General features: G+C 52.2%; 1 long non-coding RNA gene across 2 annotated transcripts in view; it reads left to right on the top strand.

Annotated features, from left to right (window-relative positions):
• The window catches only part of LOC135363443 (uncharacterized), a 39,823-nt gene extending 34,349 nt beyond the window's left edge, over nucleotides 1-5,474 (top strand). The window contains exons 5-7 of one of the 2 annotated variants that reach the window (XR_010409124.1): nucleotides 121-714; nucleotides 1,507-4,817; nucleotides 5,258-5,474. This is a non-coding gene — a long non-coding RNA (uncharacterized LOC135363443). The remainder of the gene's footprint in view (nucleotides 1-120; nucleotides 715-1,506; nucleotides 4,818-5,257) is intronic. The other variant, XR_010409125.1, reaches the window with a different exon arrangement.
• Nucleotides 5,475-7,500: the final 2,026 nt, after the last annotated feature.

The following is a 7,500-nucleotide window of genomic DNA, read 5'->3' as shown; positions in this document are numbered from 1 at the left end:
ACCCCACCCCCCACTCCAGCAACCCTCAGTTGGTTTCCTACGATTGATTAAGAATTCCTCCTATCCGTGAGATCATAGGATACAGGTCTCTCTGTTGGTCGCTTTGTTTTTGTTTTTTAGATTTTACTGGACAGAGACACAGCGAGAGAGGGAACGCAAGCAGAGGGAGTGGGAGAGGGAGAAGCGGGCTTCCCGCCGAGCAGGGAGCCCGATGCGGGGCTCGATTATCGGGACCCTGGCACCCTGGCACCCTGGCACCCTGGGATCATGACCTGAGCCGAAGGCAGACGCTTAATGACTGAGCCACCCAGTCGCCCCCCACTTTCCACCTTGACCGTGCCTAGTCGTCCACCCGTCTAGTCCTCTTGGCCGCGCCTGGTCTTGCCCTCGAATGTGTTCGTCTGGAGCACAGAGCTAGATCCAGAGAATGAGAGAATGAGATCGATGGACCCACGGACGGAAATCAAGTTTCTCTTTCCCTGAAATGACCTAGGACACTCCTCTTCTAGTCAGCTCCCATCCTGCTCCCCCACCCCCAACAACCTCTCATCGGACCTTCCCCTTTTGCCACCAGAAAGCTTTTCCACTCCTCCGCCTGGCCTGCGTTTGCTTGGCGTCTCTGCCAGACCCAGGCGGTGGTGGCCGACCGCAGACTCTCTTGCCCTCAAGAAATGATTCCCGCTCTCATGTGGGTGATCTTTTATCTCCACAGAGGTGATTAGTTTGGGGAACAAATAAAAGCACTCAGAATAAAAACCATGCCCAGTATCATGCACGCCCTCCTCCCCCTCCCCCCCTCCCCCTCCCCCTCCCCCCTCCCCCTTCCCCTTCCCCCCCTCCCCCCTTCCCCTCCCCCCTTGGCCCCCTTCCCCCTTCCCCCTTCCCCCTTCCCCTCCCCCCTTCCCCCTTCCCCTCCTCCCTTCCCCTCCTCCCTTCCCCTCCCCCCTTCCCCTCCTCCCTTCCCCTCCCCCCTTCCCCTCCTCCCTTCCCCTCCCCCCTTGGCCCCCTTCCCCTCCCCCTTCCCCCTTCTCCCTTCCCCTCCCCCCTTGGCCCCCTTCCCCTCCCCCTTCCCCCTTCCCCCTTCCCCCTTCCCCCTTCCCCCTTCTCCCTTCCCCTCCCCCCTTGGCCCCCTTCCCCTCCTCCCTTCCCCTCCTCCCTTCCCCTCCCCTCGTGGCCCCCTTCCCCTCCCCCCCCTTTGATGTCTACATGAACCGACAGACTGCATGCATGGCATGTATAGATGGATGGATGGATCGATGGATCGATGGATCGATGGATCGATCGATCCATGGATCGAACGGTGAAGAGAGCCAGGGTGAGGGTGAGGGTGAGGGTGAGGGTGAGGGTGAGGGTGAGGGTGAGGGTCCCGTCCGTCCCTCCCTCCTTCCCTATGTCCATCACATTGTTTCGTCACAGATTTTCGAAGTGGAGATACAATTCGCATGCCATATTTCGCATACTCTTAAAAGTGGGCCATTGGGTGGCCTTTTTTTCTTTTTTTTTAAGGTGGCTCACAAAGCTGCACAACCTTCACTGCAATTTCCAGAACATTTCCATCACCGCCAAAAGAAATAAACACCTCTACTACCCCTCCCCCCTTCCTGTCCGCGCCTCGCCCCCACCCGCCGTCACCGTCGCCCTCGCCGTCACCGTCGCCCTCGCCCTCACCCGGGCTCTCTTCACTGTTCTCCCCCAACAGGGAGTAGAAAGGGAAGTTAGAGGGAACATTCTTCCTCCCCTACACCTGCTGAACGCACATGGACACACACCGCAACCCTCCCCGCCAGGCGCGCGCACCCACCCACCCCCGCCCCGCCAAGCCCCGCCCCGCCCCGCCACGCCACGCCACGCCCCCCATCCCGGCCTTACGTGTACCTTACGTACCTCTGCACGGACTCGAGATTTGGCAATAGCCTTGATTGCCCTGCAATGTTTCCAAACCTCGGCGCTCCCCAACCTTCCCCACCCCGACCCCCGCCCCTTCGAAGAAGAACTAACCTAATTCGGGGAGCTTCCAGGTTGCTTGAACGCCTGAAATGGTGGGGACAGAGGCGTTCCTGGAGAGGGGTCACGGAACACGGAAGCTCTGCCCCCCTTCCCTTTGCCTCTGTTCCATCTGGAGTTTCCTCAGTTGTATCCTTTTAGGACACAGCGGTCATGTAAGAAATGAGAAAAAAAAGGACTGAAGGACTGAACCGGGCTAGACTGGTTTAAAATTCTTCACTAGCGTCCATGCCGAATACATTTCGACGACAGGGGCCTTCGCACGGCTTTTGGTGCACAGAAGACCGATGCACCGAAGCCTGCCGATCTCGGGACGTGTCCACGAGGGGAAAGAGTGTCAGCCTATCGGAAAAGAGAGTCGGTTAACGTAGATTGCAAAGGCATTCGTTCATCCCGAGAGACTTCCTCTCCATGATGGCGGGTGGCGCGAGATGGAAGAGTTGGCTTCCATGAAAAAGGGGCCCTTTCTTGAAGACCCTGCCCAGCTATCGGGGTTTTGTTGGTTTGTGTTTTGTCATCTGTGATAGGAAGGCATCTTCTTAGCCATCGGGAGGGAAACCTCAACAAATTCAGCCATTCAGATCACAAGGGATTTCTTGGGTTTGGTGGATCTGAGATCTGGTCTGCCTCCGACTGCTCCCCGAGATTGCCTTTATGCCGAGAATGGGATTCCTCATCAGACACACAGAAGTCCGGCTCCTTGCCACGGAGCTGGCTGCTCTATGGATGCCTTTAAAAAGGAAGCCTGCCTTTAATTCGGACGTCGGAACGTGATCGGTCGCTTTTTCATGGGGGGTTGGCCAATTAAATTTCCCCCGCCTTGGGCGCCTGGGTGGCTCAGTTGGTTAAGCGGCTGCCTTCGGCTCCGGTCATGATCCTGGAGTCCCTGGATCGAGTCCCGCATCGGGCTCCCTGCTCAGCAGGGAGTCTGCTTCTCCCTCTGACCCTCCCCCCTCTCATGTGCTCTCTCTCATTCATTCTCTCTCTCTCTCTCTCTCTCTCTCTCTCTCTGTCTCAAATAAATAAACAAACAAACAAACAAACAAATAAATAAATAAATAAAATCTTAAAAAAAAAAAATTCCCCCCGCCTTACAAAGCAGAGACTGGTGAAGGGTCCTCCAAGTGCCCTCTGGAAATCAAGAGCTTCTGTATCAAGAGGCTGGAAAACGCATCTTCCCCTTCTTCCTGGTGAATCCAATTCTAGGGGTTGATTCAAAGGAAATCATGTTTTAGATGCTAAAACGTAAAGCTTACTTTTGCAAAAATGTGCATCGCGGCATAGGGTTTAGGAATCCCTTGTGGCAGACCGACAACCGTGTGTCCCTCACGTCCCGGCACGTGTGCACCCTCACGTCCTATGACTTCGATGCTCCTGCTATCCAGAGGTAGGCTTGATTGCTCTGTCCCTTGATTTTGGACCGGGTCTTGGGACTTGTCTTGACCCAAAGAATAGAGCAGAAGTGACACTTGGCTGGTTTCACAGCCTACACCTGAAGAGGTGGTCTGCCGGCGTTCTCGACCTTCTTGGCATGCCGTCCTGAGACCTCCACGTAAGAAAGCCAGTCTAGCTGACTGGAGCATGAGAGGCATTGACAACAGAGGCAGCCCGGTGCTCGGCGGCACCGACTGCCAGACGTGTGAAAGTTGACCCTCTGGCCGAAAGCCACTGCTTGAGTGAGCCCGGCGTAAACCCGCAGAACCCAAGGGGCCACCCAGGGCAAGCACCAGGAAGTTATCGATAAAGAAATGCTGTTTCGAGCCATTGCGGTGTTAGGATGATGCACCCTGAGGATCAGCTAGCTGCGCAGCAGCGATAGATACCGTGCACACAGATACACACCACACAACACACCACACCACACCCCCCCCACACACACACGTGTGCAGAAAACCAAACCAACGAAACAAACCAAAACTCTGTAGAACCCTGCACCAAATGTTGAGGAAACAACGGCCCACCCTCACAAGAAACACCTGCACGCTACATGTACAATGCATAGGGAGCCTATACTTGCAAGTGCTTACTTGCATGGGAAACATTTCACGATAACATGAGTCTCAGATGGCCCAAGCGGGGTTCTTTTGACATGTCTGAATTGTGTACACAATTAGAGAAAGCCTGCTAGGAGACTGGGTGATCAGAAACTAGGAAGCTCTTTGGTTCCCTCAGTGAAGCCCCGACTTTTGGGGAGGAACCAACACTCAGGGAGATGCTCTGGTCTTCATTTGGTTGGTTGGTTGGTTGGTTGGTTGGTTGGTTGGTTGCTGCAGCTTTTGCTATCTTTGCATAAAACCGACCCTGTTTCCATTGGGAATGGAAAACAACTGACGGGTGGGATCTGTACACGGTAATGCTGCTTCGCAGTTGCATTTGTTTTACTAAAAGAGGGAGATTTGAACATTGGGTCTTTCGTGTCCTCTCCATTCATGTCCTCTCCACAAATAAGACTGAAACAAAGGCTAAAATTTGTTTGCATCTTGTTTGTGTCTATGTGTCCGTATGTGTTATACATGTGAGGTATTTCCTCCACCTCCGGGTGCTATTGCTAACATCCATTTGTAAAGGAGCTCTATTTAATGAGTTCTATTTTTATTTTATTTTATTTTATTTTATTTATTTTATTCTTTAAAGATTTTATTTATTTATTTGACAGAGAGAGACACAGCGAGAGAGGGAACACAAGCAGGCGGAGTGGGAGAGGGAGAAGCAGGCTTCCCGCCGAGCAGGGAGCCCGATGCAGGGGCTTGATCCCAGGACCCTCGGATCATGACCTGAGCTAAAGGCAGACGCTTAACCACTGAGCCATCCAGGTGCCCCGAGTTTTATTTTTATTAAAGATTCTATTTATGTCTTTGAAAGAAAGCGAGTGAGAGAGCACACGAGCTGGGGGTGGGGGGGCATTGGGAGAGGGAGAAGCAGACTCCCCGCGGAGCAGGGAGCCGGATGTGGGGCTCCATCCCAGGACCCCAGGATCATGATGTGAACGCAAGGCAGACACTTAACTGCCTGAGCCACACAGGTGCCCCTACTTAAAGAGTTTAGAGGCAGGTGCTCGTAAAAATCGGGCATGGTAAAACTCAGATAAGAATAAACCCAGTTTTTCAAGCTCACATGATCTGGGATGAAATTCCCTACATTCAGACTCTTATGTCACTCCACAATAAAGATGCCTCAAGGTAAGGGACCCAAGGGACGGCCCAGAGATAGACAAAAATTTAACACACCTGACCTTACCCCCACTTCCCAACAGTCAAAATAATGAAGAAGAGGAGGAAGACAGGCCGATGCTAGAAATCTGAAATCCACTCCTCCTCCTCCCCAAGTACAGGCACCAGAACCGATGCCCAACCCACTGGCTTCCGGAGGGCTGAAAAGCCACCACAGACAAAGCCTATTAAGCAGAAGGAGATGAAGAAAGGGGCGGAGGCGGAGGCGGAGGCGGAGGCGGAGGCGGAGGCGGAGGCGGAGGCGGAGGCGGAGGCGGAGGCGGAGGCGGAGGCGGAGGCGGAGGCGGAGGCGGAGGCGGAGGAAGAAAAAAAAGAAAAGGTTCGTCCAAAACTGTAAATGTATATGTGCCCTGGGCCTTACCAATGGCTCCCTTGCCGCCTCCCCTGCCCCGTTTCTGCACCACTGGTGTGTGTGCCTGGAGTGCTCTACTCCCCTGCCGCCGTCTCAGCCGCCCTTCCCTACCCCCGCCCCCCCGCCCCCCCCCCCCCGGGTGCCATGGGCTCCCCTTTCTCCTCCTCCTCCTCCTCCTCCTCCCCACCCCCTTATCAAGGAGCAAAAGCCCTTGCCCTTGGGCCCAAGCCCTTGGGCCACCTCCTTATGAGGTTTAAATTGGAGCACCTCCCAAACTAGCAGGAAGGGGCCCGAGGGCTCCGCTGATCTTAGACCGCCCGCTTCAGACTTTCCCCAAGGAGTCTGATGGGGGAAAACAATCGATTGACTTTTTAGTGGACGCAGGTGCAACTTCTTTGGCGTTAAAGCCAATTCAAGGTTGTTGGTTTATTTTAAAAAGACGTGGTTTTGGAGCTATCAATGTCACACATAATACAAATAATCAACTTTGCGTTTCTTTCTTTCTTTCTTTCTTTCTTTCTTTCTTTCTTTCTTTCTTTCTTTCTTTCTTTCTTTCCCTTTTTCTTTCTTTCTTTCTTTCTTTCTTTCTTTCTTTCTTTCTTTCCTTTTCTTTCTTTTCTTTGTCATAAAAGCACTTGGATTCGGTTCTCCCTGCGTTACAAGCCGTTGGGTGGGCAGTGGAATGTGCCACGCTCCCGTCACAACAGTGAGCCTGTATTTGTGGTTATCAAAATATACCTCTCCATCACCTTTATAAAAACCAACCAACCAACCAACCACGTTTGGGTGCCTGGGTGGCTCAGTCGTTCAGCGTCTGCCTTCGGCTCAGGTCATGATCCCAGGGTCCTGGGATCGAGCCCCGCATTGGGCTCCCTGTTCATTGGGGAACCTTCTTTTCCCTCTGTCCCTTCCCCTGCTTGTGTTCCCTCTCTCGCTGTGTCTCTCTCTGTCAAATAAATAAAATTTATGAAATATATTCATACATTTGCCAATCTAAAGAATTCTGGTGTAATAGAGAGTGCGCCATTGGTTACTACTAACGTTTCACCAGAGACTGAGATTTCTAAGAATTAAAATTCTGCCACATGGAATTGGGACTGCTACAAAATGATAACAAAAACAACTCCGTGTGTGGGAAGGTAGGAGACGTGTAAAAGAGGTACAAGAAATGAGAAAACATTTTTTTTGTTGAGGGAAAAGGAAGTAATGGTGTACTGAAACGGGACTGGGTACTTAAAGAAAGAAAACTTTAAGACCGAGTCTGAATGAAAAAGGAAATTGTGGAAGGGGTTTGTGAAGGAGAATTTTTGAAAAGGAATTTTATGCATGGTCAGGACTGACTGAGCTTGGGAGAAGGCAGTTTGAAAAGCACACTGGTGGAACTGGAGGGTATTATGTTGAGCGAAATAAGTCAAACAGAGAAAGACATGTATCCTATGATCTCACGGATAGGAGGAATTCTTAATCGCAGGAAACAAGCTGAGGGTTGCTGGAGTGGGGGGTGGGGTGGGAGGGATGGGGTGACTGGCTGATAGACACTGGGGAGGGTAGGTGCTCTGGCAAGCGCTGTGAATTGTGCAAGACTGTTGAATCTCAGATCTGTACCTCTGAAACAAATAACGCAATCTATGTGAAGAAGAAAAAAAAAATAGAAGAAGGTAGCGGGAGGGGACGAATGAAGCGGGGGAAATCGGAGGGGCGGACGAACCATGAGAGACGATGGACTCTGAACAACAAACTGAGGGTTCTAGAGGGGAGGGGGGTGGGAGGATGGGTTAGCCTGGTGGTGGGTATTGAGGAGGGCCCATTCTGCATGGAGCACTGGGTGTTGTGCACAAACAATGAATCATGGAACACCACATCTAAAACTAATGATGTAATGTAGGGGATTAACATAAGAATAAAAAAAAGAAG

The sequence above is a fragment of the Mirounga angustirostris genome, unplaced genomic scaffold, assembly GCF_029215605.1.
Source record: "Mirounga angustirostris isolate CCGP_5_RB_7025 unplaced genomic scaffold, mMirAng1.0.hap1 SCAF_264, whole genome shotgun sequence".
Classification (NCBI taxonomy): domain Eukaryota; kingdom Metazoa; phylum Chordata; class Mammalia; order Carnivora; family Phocidae; genus Mirounga; species Mirounga angustirostris.
The sequence above is the reverse complement of the archived record's forward strand: the minus strand, read 5'-3'. Positions and strand labels throughout refer to the sequence as shown.